General features: G+C 50.7%; 1 protein-coding gene and 1 pseudogene across 1 annotated transcript in view; one reads left to right on the top strand and one right to left on the bottom strand.

The window, feature by feature from the left end:
- The window catches only part of LOC137541918 (sodium/potassium/calcium exchanger 1-like), a 12,893-nt pseudogene extending 2,712 nt beyond the window's left edge, over window positions 1–10,181 (bottom strand).
- The window catches only part of GRIN2C (glutamate ionotropic receptor NMDA type subunit 2C), a 1,474,164-nt gene that overhangs the window by 956,728 nt on the left and 501,354 nt on the right, over window positions 1–16,082 (top strand). The gene's annotated exons all lie outside the window — the stretch shown is intronic.

The following is a 16,082-nucleotide window of genomic DNA, read 5'->3' on the forward strand; positions in this document are numbered from 1 at the left end:
TTCTTCTTCTCTATCATTATATTATGTGTCTTTGTTTTCCTTTCTTTTGTAATATTTTTTTTTACCTCATTTGTGGAAATATTTTATGTAATAACACCATAGTTATTTTTGTGTTGATGGCATAATAGGTAGGTAGTGGCACATTGCAAGCCACAGCGGCTTTTTCTGTGTACCCTGGCGGTGGTAAAACACAGACATGAGCAGGAGGAGGAAGTAGTTGCAGGCTTGCAGCTATTTGTAGTGTGGTGTGTGGTAATAGTCGGTCGTTACTCGGTAGGAGAGTGGGTGGGCAGGTGGCAGCAGAAAATAGTTCTTCTTCTGTTCTCCCTGGCAGTGGTAGCAGCACACAGACAGCAGAAGCTCAATGCAGCTACAGGAGGAGGAGTAATGTGTGTCAGGCAGTGTGATGTGACTGACATTATAGGCCCTGGTTCCTAGCGGTGGTTCCAGGGCCGTAAATGAACATCATGAGGTTCCAGACAGCGGTCGTGAAGCCCACATTGTGTCCAATACACAATTGGGACAGCACAGTTTTCAACCCGGACACCTATGTAATAGCTGGTGGTGCATGGGCAGCAGCACCTTGTAATGTGTTCCCTGGCAGTGGAGACACAGAGAGCAGGAGGAAATATAACAGCAGGCAGCGTGAGGAGGATAAGTGTGTGGCAGACTGGCATTTGGCAGCAGGCAGGAGGGCAGGCAGCGAGACATAGTAGGCCCTGGGTCCTAGCGGTGGTTCCAGGGCCGTAAATACACAGCATGAGGTTCCAGACAGCGGTCGTGAAGCCCACATTGTGTCCAATACACAATTGGGACAGCACAGTTTTCATCCCGGACACCTCTAAATTAATTACAATTTTTTTTTTCAAATTGTATGCAGCTATTTTTGAGTGTAATAGCTGGTGGTGCATGGGCAGCAGCACCTTGTAATGTGTTCCCTGGTAGTGGAGAGGAGACACAGACAGCAGGAGGAAATATAACAGCAGGCAGCGTGAGGAGGATAAGTGTGTGGCAGACTGGCATTTGGCAGCAGGCAGGAGGGCAGGCAGCGAGACATAGTAGGCCCTGGTTCCTAGCGGTGGTTCCAGGGCCGTAAATGAACATCATGAGGTTCCAGACAGCGGTCGTGAAGCCCACATTGTGTCCAATACACAATTGGGACAGCACAGTTTTCAACCTGGACACCTCTAAAATAATTACATTTTTTTTTTTCAAATTGTATGCAGCTATTTTTGAGTGTAATAGCTGGTGGTGCATGGGCAGCAGCACCTTGTAATGTGTTCCCTGGCAGTGGAGACACAGACAGCAGGAGGAAATATAACAGCAGGCAGCATGAGGAGGATAAGTGTGTGGCAGACTGGCATTTGTCAGCAGGCAGAAGGGCAGGCAGCGAGACATAGTAGGCCCTGGGTCCTAGCGGTGGTTCCAGGGCCGTAAATACACAGCATGAGGTTCCAGACAGCTGTCGTGAAGCCCACATTGTGTCCAATACACAATTGGGACAGCACAGTTTTCAACCTGGACACCTCTAAAATAATTACATTTTTTTTTTTCAAATTGTATGCAGCTATTTTTGAGTGTAATAGCTGGTGGTGCATGGGCAGCAGCACCTTGTAATGTGTTCCCTGGCAGTGGAGACACAGACAGCAGGAGGAAATATAACAGCAGGCAGCGTGAGGAGGATAAGTGTGTGGCAGACTGGCATTTGGCAGCAGGCAGAAGGGCAGGCAGCGAGACATAGTAGGCCCTGGTTCCTAGCGGTGGTTCCAGGGCCGTAAATACACAGCATGAGGTTCCAGACAGTGGTCGTGAAGCCCACATTGTGTCCAATACACAATTGGGACAGTACAGTTTTAAACCCGGACACCTCTAAATTAATTACAATTTTTTTTTTCAAATTGTATGCAGCTATTTTTGAGTGTAATAGCTGGTGGTGCATGGGCAGCAGCACCTTGTAATGTGTTCCCTGGCAGTGGAGAGGAGACACAGACAGCAGGAGGAAATATAACAGCAGGCAGCGTGAGGAGGATAAGTGTGTGGCAGACTGGCATTTGGCAGCAGGCAGGAGGGCAGGCAGCGAGACATAGTAGGCCCTGGGTCCTAGCGGTGGTTCCAGGGCCGTAAATACACAGCATGAGGTTCCAGACAGCGGTCGTGAAGCCCACATTGTGTCCAATACACAATTGGGACAGCACAGTTTTCAACCCGGACACCTATGTAATAGCTGGTGGTGCATGGGCAGCAGCACCTTGTAATGTGTTCCCTGGCAGTGGAGACACAGAGAGCAGGAGGAAATATAACAGCAGGCAGCGTGAGGAGGATAAGTGTGTGGCAGACTGGCATTTGGCAGCAGGCAGGAGGGCAGGCAGCGAGACATAGTAGGCCCTGGTTCCTAGCGGTGGTTCCAGGGCCGTAAATGAACATCATGAGGTTCCAGACAGCGGTCGTGAAGCCCACATTGTGTCCAATACACAATTGGGACACCACAGTTTTCAACCTGGACACCTCTAAAATAATTACATTTTTTTTTTCAAATTGTATGCAGCTATTTTTGAGTGTAATAGCTGGTGGTGCATGGGCAGCAGCACCTTGTAATGTGTTCCCTGGCAGTGGAGACACAGACAGCAGGAGGAAATATAACAGCAGGCAGCGTGAGGAGGATAAGTGTGTGGCAGACTGGCATTTGTCAGCAGGCAGAAGGGCAGGCAGCGAGACATAGTAGGCCCTGGGTCCTAGCGGTGGTTCCAGGGCCATAAATACACAGCATGAGGTTCCAGACAGCTGTCGTGAAGCCCACATTGTGTCCAATACACAATTGGGACAGCACAGTTTTCAACCTGGACACCTCTAAAATAATTACATTTTTTTTTTTCAAATTGTATGCAGCTATTTTTGAGTGTAATAGCTGGTGGTGCATGGGCAGCAGCACCTTGTAATGTGTTCCCTGGCAGTGGAGACACAGACAGCAGAAAGAAATATAACAGCAGGCAGCGTGAGGAGGATAAGTGTGTGGCAGACTGGCATTTGGCAGCAGGCAGAAGGGCAGGCAGCGAGACATAGTAGGCCCTGGGTCCTAGCGGTGGTTCCAGGGCCGTAAATACACAGCATGAGGTTCCAGACAGCGGTCGTGAAGCCCACATTGTGTCCAATACACAATTGGGACAGCACAGTTTTAAACCCGGACACCTCTAAATTAATTACAATTTTTTTTTTTTTCAAATTGTATGCAGCTATTTTTGAGTGTAATAGCTGGTGGTGCATGGGCAGCAGCACCTTGTAATGTGTTCCCTGGCAGTGGAAACACACAGAGAGCAGGATGAAATACAACAGCAGTAGCAGCAGCAGCAGCATGTGTGTGTGCCAGACGTCACTTCATGTCCCCCTCTCGCCGACAACAGGGGCCATGAATTCGCCTTCCACCCAAGCCTGGTTCATTTTGAGAAACGTCAGTCTGTCCACAGACTTGTGAGACAGACGAGATCGCTTCTCAGTGACAACTCCACCGGCTGCACTGAAGCAACGCTCTGACAGTACGCTGGAAGGGGGGCAGGAGAGCACTTCCAGGGCGTACTGCGCAAGCTCGCTCCAGATCGTCAGGTGCTTGACCCAATACTCCATGGGATCAACAGGGGCCACGCTGTCAAGCCCACTGAAGTACCCCATGTAGTCAGCCACCATGCGGGTCAAGCGCTGCCTGTGACTGGAGAAGGATGCTGCTGCAGGCACCTCCTCTCTAGTCCTTGGCAGCTCTACACTCATGTAGAGCTCTTGGGTCAGAGACAGCAGGTCTGTGGTGCGCGTGCGCTTGCTGCTGGTGGATGCAGGCACCTGCTGCTGCCTCTTTGCTGGCTGGACAGTGGGGGTGGATGGCTCAGGGAAGGCTTCCTGCAAGCGCTCAACAAGGGACAGCTGCAAATCCCTCATTTGTTGCGCACGGTCTCCTCCTGCAGGCAGGAACTGGCTGAGCTTCCCCTTCAGACATGGGTCCAGCATCATGCAGATCCAGATGTCCTCCCTCTGCTTCATCTGGATCACCCTTGGATCCTTGCGCAGGCACCTCAGCATGTGCGCTGCCATTGGGAAGAGTCTGGCCACGTCTGTTGGCACATCATCGGCATCCCCAGAGCCGAGAGTGCTGTCCTTCTCTTCATCTGCCCCCTCCACCTCATTCTCTCTAAACCCCCGCACCAGTCCAGCTGCGCTCTGCTGCTCCCCCTCATCTGCAGCAAGGTCAGGAACCTCTACCAACTCCGAGCCCTCCTCCTCAGAGGTGGCCTGTTAAGCTCCCTGCAGCTCCTGCTGGTCCAAGGCTGTCGCTCCCTCTTCCAGCAGTGCATACAGGGCCCTGTCCAGCACACACACCATGGGCACCCACTCGCACACCATTGCATGGTCCCTGCTCACCATGTTGGTGGCCTGCAGGAAGGGTGCCAGGACTGAGCACACCTGCTGCATGTGCCCCAGTCCTCCGTGGAGATGATGGATGGGAGGTTGGTGGCAGCACGCCCAGTTGCAGTGAGGGAGGCAACTGTTGCTCGTGCAACGTACTGGCTGACAGCCTGCCTCTGTTCAACCAGACGCTCCAACATCGCCAGGGTGGAGTTCCAGCGAGTTGGAACATCGAGCATGAGCCGGTGCTGTGGCAGGTGCAGCTCCTTCTGCACCTCTTCCAGGCTCGCCACGGCTGCAGGCGAGTGCCAGAAGTGACGCACAACCTTCCTTGCCACCTCAAGGAGTCGGTCCATCCCCTGGTAGGTCTGCAGGAACTTTTGGACTACCAGGTTTAGGACGTGCGCCAGGCAGGGGATGTGGGTCAGGTCTCCCCTGCTGATTGCAGAACCAGGTTTGCCCCATTGTCGGACACCACCTCTCCGACTCTGAGGCCTCTGGGGGTCAGCCAATTCCTCTCCTGCTCTCAGAGTTTGGCCAGGACGTGGTTCGCCGTCAGTTTGGTCTTCCCCAGGCTGACCAATTCCAGCAGCGCTTGGCAGTGGCGGGGCTTCACGCTGTTGCTGAGCCGGGGAGTTTGGGCTGGTGTAGCGGAGTATGGAAGCGGATCAGAGGAACCTGCTGCTGTTCCGCTGACCCTGCATGGTGGCACCACCCACTGCGTTGTTGGTGCTGCTGCTGCTCTGACAGTGCCGGCTGATGCTGCTCCCCCCTCCTCACCCCCTTCCACCAAGCTGACCCAATTCGCGGTGAAGGACAGATAGCGGCCTGTCCCAAACCACCTGCTCCACAAGTCCATGGTGACGTGGACCCGTTGACCCACCGCATGCTCCAGCCCTCTCCCGACATTGGCCATCACAGAGAGGTGAAGTGCAGGGATGGCCGTGCGTGCAAAATAATGTCGGCTGGGGATTGGCCAATCGGGGGCTGCACACATCAGGAGCGCACGCATGTCGCTCCCCTCCTGCACAAGGGAATAAGGCAGGAGTTGGGAGCACATGGCCCGTGCCAGTAAGCCATTCAGCTGCCGCACGCGACGGCTGCTGGGAGGCAGAACCCTGACCACCCCCTGGAAGGTGTCGCTGAGCAGGGTCTGGCGAGGCCTTTTGCTGGCATGGGAAGCAGTGGAGGGAGCAGAGGAGGCCACTGAGGACTGGCTGCCAGAACAGGCTTCAGTGTCAGCGGCAGGAGTTGCAGAGGGAGGAAGAGCAGTGCGTTGCTGATGCACTCCTGCTGCCGACGGCTTCACAGTGGTGGCGGGTCTGCCACTGCCACTGCCAGCTTCCTTCAACTTCACGAACTCCTCATGCTCGTGAAAGTGTTTCCCTGCAAAGTGGTTGACCAGAGAGGTGGTCCCAAAAGCAGAGGGCTCCTTCCCTCTGCTGAGCTGCTTGCGGCACTGGTTGCAGGTGGCATACTTGCACTCCAAATATGGAAGGGTGAAAAAATTCCATATTGGGGAGGTGAAGTTGCCCCTTCGGCTGGAAGGTGCTGCTGCCGCTGGTCTCCCTGTGGTGGTTGGGGGGGTTCTTGGTGCGGCTGGTGGTGGCACTGGCAGAACTCGTCTCCTGATCAGCACGCTGTGTGGCCTGCATACCACGCCCACTTGTGATCCTGCCCATGCCTGCGATGCTGATCCTTCTAGCAAGGCCTGCAGACACATCCTCCTACTCCTCCTCCTCAGAGCTGATGACATCCCAACCAGTCTTTGTCCTGCTCCCTGTCATCATCATCCTCCCCCTCCGCAAACATGTCCTGCTGGGATCCCCCAAACTCCCCTTCTGCATGCATGAGCGGATGGACAGTCACCACTGTCTGACTGTCCAAAGCATCATCCCCCAAAGTGCCCATGAGCATTCCTTCCTCTGCCAATTCTTCCGCAACAGCACTCCATACCTTCTCTGTGCTTGGGGTCCATAAGAAGGTGCTGAGTGACAGGGTGCTGGTGTCGCCCGCTGGGGCTGGAGAACTGCACTCCTCCTCCTCTCCCCCAGGCAGTGCTGGGCGGCTGCTGCTGCTCTTGCGAACAGGAGTGGTGGGGGGGGGTGGAGGACTCAGTTCCAGAGCTAATGGTGGCCTGCTCATCCACCATCAGTTCCACCACAGCGTCTGCGTCCTTCTCCTCAATAGGACGGCTACGACCTGGCGGTGGGAGGAACATCTGGGCCACACGCTGCTGCTGCTGCTGCTGCTGTGTCTCTGCAGCGTGACTCCCAGCTTTTGGGCGGCCAAGGCGTCCACGGCCAGTGGCTAATGGCGGAATAGCCACTGGTGCAGACGCAGAACTGCGCATGGTGGTGGCGCGGCTGCCACGCCCACGACCTCCTCTCTTGGCGATGCCCTTGCTGCCCCTGCCCAAACCGCGGCTGCCAGTTCCAGACATTGTATATTTTTAATATTATACAAATTAAAAAAACTTATGTATGTAAAGGCGGGTGGGACAAGTGGGGTACTTTAATGGGGTGGGACTGGTGGTGGTGGGTGTGTGAGGTGACGGACAGGTGTACTGTACTCTACAGCAGAGATCGGTGTATCGCTAATGAGAGAGTGCGCACTGCGCACACTAAGACCCTAGCTGACGCTGACTGACGGTGTCAGACTACAGTACAATTCAGCAAATACACAGTAGAAGTAGTGATATATATAAACAATAGGAGGACGGGTGTAGCACTAACTGGAGGGTGCGGACAGCGCAGATGTGCACTGCGCATGCACACTAAGACCCTAGCTGACGCTGACTGACGGTCCCTAAACACAGACTAGAGTACAGTGAGTAGTGTACTAACTAAACAATAGAGGAATCGAGCTAAATAGTAGAACAGGTGTGACTAGATTACTGAGAGCAGATACAGCAGGACAGGTATAGCAGTAACGCTGGGCCTTGCTAACTACAAAATAGTACAATAATCTATCTAACACAGAAGTAGTAGTACAGTAGAGAGTAGGACAATTGAGAGCACAGGTAAGGTAGAGACTAGACCACAAAGCAGGGCAGGCTGCCTTGCCTAGGCACTGGGCCCAGCTGCTGGCTGCAGGCCTGCAGCAGCACCAGTGACAGTCTCCCTCCCTAGTCCCTAATCACACAAACTAAACTGCCTAAAATACAATCTATCTACAATACAAAGCAATACATTTGAAGATCAAGTGTTGGAGTGTAAAAACGCTAGGTTTAGAACAATAGCAATGCACTTGCACACAGACAAAAAGCACTGGAGCAGTTCTCTCAGTACAATCAGTCAGTAAGTCGCAAGCAGGACGAGTGAGGCAAGATGGCGTCCGCTATTTATAGAGGGGGGCTTGGCCAGGCTCCCCCTCTGTGATTGGCTGCAGTCAGAGGGCTGTCAGAGGGCTGGGAGCCCTCTGATTCGCTTGTGAGGACTCGAGGTGACGTCTGGTGTGACGCTATCCGAGCTCGTGACGCTATCCGAGCTCGGATAGCTAGGATATCTCCAGATATCTGATTGCTATCCGGGTGCGCTCGGATAGCACAGCCCGGATAGCTAATACTATTCGAGCTCGGTATTCGAGCTCGAATAGTGAAAAAAGAGCTAGGATATCCGAGTAACTTGGATATCCTAGCTCAGATGAGCATCACTGACCGATAGGACCCAGGGCCTATTATGTCTCGATGCCTGCCCTCCTGCCTGCTGCCAAATGCCACACATTCATCCTCCTCACGCTGCCTGCTGTTTTATTTCCTCCTGCTGTCTGTGTCTCCACTGCCAGGGAACACATTAAAAGGTGCTGCTGCCCATGCGCCACCAGCTATTACGCTCAAAAATAGCTGCCTGCATTATTTTGAAAAAAAAAATTGTAATTAATTTAGAGGTGTCCGGGTTGAAAACTGTGCTGTCCCAATTGTGTATTGGACACAATGTGGGCTTCACGACCGCTGTCTGGAACCTCATGCTGTTTATTTACGGCCCTGGTACCACCGCTAGGAACCAGGGCCTATTATGTCAGTCACATCACACTGCCTGACACACACTACTCCTCCTCCTGTAGCTGCATTGAGCTTCTGCTGTCTGTGTGCTGCTACCACTGCCAGGGAGAACAGAAGAAGAACTATTTTCTGCTGCCAGCCTGCCACCTGCCCACCCACTCTCCTACCAGCTATTACCACACTACAACTTGCTCCTTCTGCTGATGTCTGTGTTTTACCACCGCCAGGGTACACAGAAAAAGGCGCTGTGGCTTGCAATGTGCCACTACCTACCTATTATGCCATTAACACAAATATAACTATGGTGTTATTAAAATAAAATATTTCCACAAATGAAGTAAAAAAAAATAAAGGAAAACCAAGACACATAATGTAATGATAGAGAAGAAGAAGAGGAGGAGGAGGAGGAGGAGGAGGAGGAGGAAGAAGTAAATGAAGACTTCCAACAACCATTTTGGACACACCTTCTCATGCAAACACTTTTCATGAAGTTAATTTACTATTTTTGATACCTTTTTTTATAACTACTACATCACCACATAATCACTTGATGTTTTTCTTCATAAAAAAGGTGGTTTCATGCATCATTGACCTCCAATACAAGTTTTAAAAGCTATTTAAGGCCAGCTCGAATATTTTACTCGAATACAGACTCGGATAGTGATGTTGGATATCCGAGGTCGAATCGGATATTCGATTAACTTGAATATCGAACTTCGAGTGAATTCGGATAGTTTACTATCCGAATTCGACCAAACTCAAATAAGATAATGAGGTATCCGATTAACACTGCTATCAGTACAGGTAATGGTAGAGATTAGAAAGACCTTACCAGTGTAGCTGGTAAGGTACTATCAGTACAAGAGCTATGTATATTTTTACCAAACCTTACCAGAGGAGCTGGCAAGGTATGACAGAACAAGTGACTGTATAGTTTGACCAGACCTTACCAGAGGAGCTGGTAAGGTACTATAACCCACTGAAGTAATATATAAATGTTGACCAAACCTTACCAGAGGAGCTGGCAAGGTATGTCAGAACAAGTGACTATATAGTTTGACCAGACCTTACCAGAGGAGCTGGTAAGGTACTATCAGTCACTGAAGTGATAGATAAACAAAACCTCACCAGAGGAGCTGGTGGGTAAACACAAAGAGCACCTCACCAGTGGCAAGGGCCCACTGGTGAGTAGAGAGGTCAGACAGGCAAGGTTCGGCAACAGAGAGGCAAATACAGTACAGAAACGTGAGGCAGAAGAGTAATGAATAATCAGGCAGAGGTTCAGCAACTAGGTCAGATAGGCAGAGGTACAGAATCGATAAGCAATAGCAAGGTCAGAGTATAGCCAGAATCATACACAGGTAATCAGCAATAATAATATACAATAGTCCTAGTCTCGTGTGAAATCCCTTGTTTCCTCCCAGATCAAAGCACACCGGATACTAGACTAAGGTCTGAGCGCTAACACTAAGTATTCATGACAGCAGACAGGTTGCGAATGAAGAACGAAGGCTTAAGAAGCAGAGGACAGTTCTCAGCCGCACCCACCAAGCAATCAGCCAATCCGCGCGGTGAGAGTCACCTCTGACATCAGCCGACCGGCAGGTCAGCTGACTCGCCTTCTCCCAGCATAAAGGCCCTGTCTCCGCGCGCGCCCGCGCGAGACAGCGATCCTATGAGCAGATGACAGTACCGTTACCGGCGTGCTAGATGCCGACGGAACGGATGAGGCCTGGGAACAGGGAACAAAGGCAGCTGCGGATACACCCTGCGTGTCCGCAGCCGCCATGTCTGCGGATGTTACACATGCGCAGATCATGTCCTCTAGTCCTTTGAGAAGGCCTAGGGACAAAAAGCTCATCCGCCAAGCTTTTATGCATCCCAAAATTTTGTTAGCTTTAGCTGCAGCGGGTTGGCATTGAGTGCAATTATTTAACTTGTTGTCGATGAGTACTCCTAAGTCCTTCTCCAAGTTTGATGTCCCCAACTGTATCCCATTTATTTTGTATGGTGCTAGACCATTGTATGACCAAAATGCATGACTTTACATTTTTCAACATTGACTTTCATCTGCCATTTATGTGCCCATATAGCCATCCTATCCAGATCCTATTGCAATATGTCCCTATCTTCCTTAGAATTGATAATTCTGCACAATTTTGTATCATCTGCAAAAAAAACAAACATTGCTCACTACTGAATCTACTAGGTCATTAATAAATAAATTGAAGAGCACTGGACCCAGTACAGACCCCTGTGAGACCCCACTGCTAAAAGTCTCCCTGTAACATCTGCAAGCATGGCGGCAGCGGACACGCAGGGTATACCCGCAGCCGCCTTTGTACCCTGTTCTCTGGCCGCATCCGTTACGCCGGCATCTAGCACGCCGGGAACGGTACTGTCTCCTGCTCATAGGGTCGCTGTCTCGTGCGGGCGCGCGCGGAGACAGGACCTTTATGCTGGTAGAAGGCGCGTCAGCTGACCTGCCGGTCGGCTGACGTCAGAGGTGACTCTCGCCGCTCAGATTGGCTGATTACCTGATGGGCGCGGCTGAGAGCTTTCCTCTGCTTCTTAAGCCTTCATTCTTCACTCGCAACATGTCTGCTGTTGCGAATACATACGTGTTAGCGCTCAGACCTTAGTCTAGTATCTGGTGTGCTTTGATCTGGGAGGAAACCAGGGATTTCACACAAGACTAGGACATTGTTATAATATTATTGCTTATTACCTGTGTATGATTCTGGCTATACTCTGACCTTGCATTTGCTTATCGATTCTGTACTTCTGCCTCTCTGACTTAGTTGCTGAACCTCTGCCTGATTACTCACTCTTCTGCCTCACGTTTCTGTACTATATTTGCCTCTCTGTTGCCGAACCTTGCCTGTCTGACCTCTCTACTCACCAGTGGGCCCTAGCCACTGGTGAGGTGATCTTTTGCTTGAATACCCACCAGCTCCTCTGGTGAGGTTTTATTAGATTTAACTAACTTCTGTGACTGATAGTACCTTGCCGGCTCCTCTGGTAAGGTCTGGTCAAACTATACAGTCACTTGTTCTGATAGTACCTTTCCAGCTCCTCTGGAAAGGTCTAGTCAAACCATTCAGTTACCAGTAGAGATGTCGCGAACCTCCGATTTTCGGTTTGCGAACGCTGTTCGCGAAACTCCGCGAAAGGTTCGGTTCGCGAAAAAGTTCGCGAACCGCAATAGACTTCAATGGGGAGGCGAACTTTGAAAATTTGAAAAAATTCTACTGGCTGAAAAAATGATAGAAAACATGTTTCAAGAGCTCTAATACCTGGAGGCCCTCCCTCCAAGCAAGGTCCTTATGCCATTTCACTTACTTATCTATCTACACTAATTAGTTAAGGCACAGCTGCCTCCCTCCTCCCTCCTACCTATTCCCTCCTCCCGGAGGGAGGAGGGTCTCATCTGCCAAGGAATTATACTATTTCAAAAACCAGTTTACATACCATAGCTGGGAATCGAACCCAGATCTAACTGTGTGGTGGGCAAGCACCCTAACCGCTGTACCACAACAGTACTAACTGAAACTGGCCTAGCTTTTACCATTTATGCTCAATGCAATAGAAACATTAGGTTGCTTAAAGGAAACCTTAACTGAGAGTGATATGGATGTTTCCTGTAAACAATACCAGTTGCCTGGCAGTCCAACTGATCTCTGTGACTTCAATAGTGGCTGAATCACACCCTGAAACAAGCATGCAGCTAATCGAGTCTGACTTCAGTCAGAGCACCTGATCTGCATGCTTGTTCAGGGGCTGTGGCTAAAAGTATTAGAGACACAGGATCAGCAGGCGATTCAGGCAACTGGTATTATTTTAAAAGGAAAAATCCATATCCTTCACCGTTTAGGTTCCCTTTAAGGATTTGTAGCATAAAAGCCAACTCACATTGGCTGGGATTTGAACCCGGGTCTCACTGTGTGGTGGGCAAGCACCCTCACCGCTGTACCACAACAGTACTAACTGAAGCTGGCCTCGCATTTACCATTTATGCTCAATACAAGAGAAAAAGTAGACAGTAAGCCAGCACCTATTCAGTAGGAGACCTTAGGCAAGTCTTCCTAACACTGCTACTGCCTATAGAGCATGCCCTAGTGGCTGCAGCTCTGGGGCTTTGAGTCCGCCAGGAGAAAAGTGTGATATAAATGTTATTTGTCTTGTCTACTTTTTCTCTTGTATTGAGCATAAAGGAAGGAGGGAGGAGGGTGGAGGGAGGAGGGAGGGAGGGAAGCAGCTGTCCCTTAACTAATTAGTGTAGGCAGACAAGTGAGTGAAATGGCATAAGGACCTTGCTTGGAGGAGGGAGGGGGGGGGGGCGGGCCTCCAGCAGTGAGAGCAGTGTGTTTGGCAATAATGTGACTGCTGACTGTGATGTAGAGGGTCAAAGTTTTGCTCAATAGAGCATTATGGGGCAAATCGAAAATGGTGCAGGAGAACGCGAACCCCCAAAGTTCGCCTGGAACCGTTCGCCGGTGAACAGTTCGCTACATCTCTAGTTACCAGTGCTGATGGTACCTTACCAGCTCCTCTGGTAAGGTCTAGTCAAACTAATCAGTTACTGTTTCTGATAGGCCTTCCAGCCTCTCTGATAAGGTCTATCTAACCATTGCTTACTGTTGCACTAAGCATTATTCACACAGTATCCAAGCATTATTCACATAGTATCATTGCTAGCTATACGTGCATTATTGGTGATTCTGCAGATCACCATATAATCAGGTATAGTGTCTGTATTATTGGTGATACTGCAGATCACCTAATAATCAGACGTCTGAGTTGCAACACCCAATCGTTACAGAACAGCAGACCAGGTATAAAATGGAGACACTGTGCGATCGGGTCGATCTGTTGGCTAACACTGTTAATGATCTTATCAAAACGGTGAACTTGCAGCAGACCCAGATTGACCAGCTGGTTCAGACAGTTAACTGTTTGAAAGACCCTAATGCACAAGTGTCCTCCCCTCTTGCGATTGAACCCAGGATGCCCCCTCCTGAAAAATTCTCGGAGCATCGGTCTGACTTCCGAAATTTTAAACACCAGAGTTTATCATATTTTGAGCTACGGCCAGTATCGTCAGGTACAGAGGGTCAGAGATTCACATTAATTAAGACATTATTATCTGGTGATTCGCAGTCCTGGGCCTATAGTCTTCCCCAGGGGCATGAGGCTTTGGCCTCAGTTGAGGATTTTTTTTAAGGCAATGGCAGTTATATACGATGATCCCGATTTAGCGACGACGTCAGAGAGGAAATTGAAGACCCTCAGGCAGGGGCATAATCCTGTCGAAAATTACGCAGCTGAGTTTAGGAGATGGGCAGTGTCGGCCAGGTCGGGGCAGTATGCACTCTTAGATTGCTTTTTATTGGGGTTATCTGATGCAGTTGCCGATTTGATGGTGGGACACCCGAACCTAAATCATTGGACGAGGCCATCTCACTGGCTATTAAAATTGATCGGCGGGTTCGCTACCAGAGTCAAGCTCGAGGTAAAGTACCCAGGGGCGTAGCTTGGGGTGGGCGGGGTAGGACATGTGCCCCCGGGCGCTGGGTCGCTAAGGGCACCCTGCCGTGCAGTGTATTTTTTTTTCTGCCAGTACTATACTACTATGCACTTGCCGGGCCGGGTTCTCCCAGTCAGTGACGTCCCCAGTGACGTCACACATCTTTGCCGCACCGCCGCGCAGCGTCCATAGCAGTGGAACGCTGCGCAGAGCGGCAGAGAGCCAGCTCCATCCATTCGCTGCTGGCTGGGTGATGAGGGGTGTGAGCAGGAGCCAATGAGGCAGGGAGGGACAGGCAGCCAGGTCATGTGCACTGCTGCGAGTCGGTGTGTGGAGTGGAGTGGCTTCAATTCATTCAGAAGAACTTAGAGCAGAGCCACGGCACTGAGCACTGCAAATAAATCCTCCACCTCCTTCTCTTCTCAAGCTGCAGCAACAATAGTGAGTGAAGTTGCCGTTAATCACTTCTGTCCTAACTGTGATCATCAGTAGTAGTAGCTGCAGAGAGGAGGGAGGAGTGAAGCTAGCTGCCGAGAGATGCCAATTGGGGACACGGAGTGCACAAGCAGGAACTCAAAATAATTCAGCCACCTAAGATCTGTTATCTGCTTCTGGAATCATTTCAGTCCAGTGGTGCTCACCGCCAGGTCGTGATCACGCTTACGCGTGGATTCACGACCATTTTGACGTATTCCGCCTCGGACACGCTAAGCCGTGAATAGATTTTCAACCACGAAAATCTACTTCGGCTTCGCGTGAATGCGGACAGAAATCCGCATTCACGCTCGTGAAACCCGGTGCTGAAGTCGTGGTTTGCGGAAATGCGTCAAACTATGCGGAAGTGACACATTGCAGGCCAATCAGAGTGCCCCAGCCAGGCCCTAGCAACCAATCACAGGAGGGGAGCTATGCCCTCCCTTCCTGAATATAAAGCGGCAGCCATGATGGAAAAGCTCTGTCCTTGCTAGACTGTGGTGCTGAGAGGATTATCTCCAGGCCATTGTTGTTTGAGCAAGTGCATTTATTGTGTTAAAAACAAAGCGTTTTTTTTGCTAACACTGCTCTTATACTGTACACAGTTAGCTAGTCAGTGAGTGATTGCTGTAGTTAGTTGTAGTCAGTGTAGTGTAGTGGGAGTGTGGGAGTCTAGTGATTATTTAACTGTGTATAGTGCAGGCAGGTTCAGTGCTGCAGTGTAGTCAGTGTAGTGGGAGTGGGGATTATCTGTGTGTAGTGCAGGCAGGCAGGTTAGTGCAGCTGCAGTGTTCACTTGCATATTCCAGTGACAGTTATACACTTGTACTATTTGCAGGCAGCCAGTCACACCGCCGGCGCCACCACTCTCTGCCAGCGCTGTTCATTCATTCTGTCAGTGACCTTGTGCCGTGCCCAGTGTCCACTGCTCGCTCGCTGGCATATGAGCATCTCATTACACAGTGTGACATCCTTGTGTGCTCACTGCATCCTTCAGTGACCTAGTTGTATATCCAGTGTGCATCCTTCAGTGACCTTGTACTGTGCCCACTGCATCCTTCAGTGACCTAGTTGTATATCCAGTGCCCACTGCTGTGCACACTGCATCCTTCAGTGACCTTGTACTGTGCCCACTGCATCCTTCAGTGACCTAGTTGTATATCCAGTGCCCACTGCTGTGCCCACTGCATCCTTCAGTGACCTTGTACTGTGCCCACTGCATCCTTCAGTGACCTAGTTGTATATCCAGTGCCCACTGCTGTGCCCACTGCATCCTTCAGTGACCTTGTACTGTGCCCACTGCATCCTTCAGTGACCTAGTTGTATATCCAGTGCCCACTGCTGTGCCCACTGCATCCTTCAGTGACCTTGTACTGTGCCTACTGCATCCTTCAGTGCCGTTGTACTGTGCCTGGTGCATCCTTCAGTGACCTTGTACTGTGCCCACTGCATCCAGTGATTCATTACTAGCAACATGTCTGGCAGGGTTTCGCGGGGTGAGAGGAAAGGGAGTTCAATTGCCTCAGCCACTTCTGGGACTGCTCTACGTCCAGGGAGAGGACGCCCAGCTGTACGTGGTCGTGATGCAGCAGAAAGGGGGGCAGCAAAGCCTGGGCCGAGTCAGCGGACGCCATTGTCCAAATATTTTAAAGTTTCTGGTCCCCGTGTGGTGGTTGAGCAAATGGAACC

This window comes from Hyperolius riggenbachi, chromosome 12 (genome assembly GCF_040937935.1).
Source record: "Hyperolius riggenbachi isolate aHypRig1 chromosome 12, aHypRig1.pri, whole genome shotgun sequence".
In the NCBI taxonomy this organism is placed as follows: Eukaryota; Metazoa; Chordata; class Amphibia; order Anura; family Hyperoliidae; genus Hyperolius; species Hyperolius riggenbachi.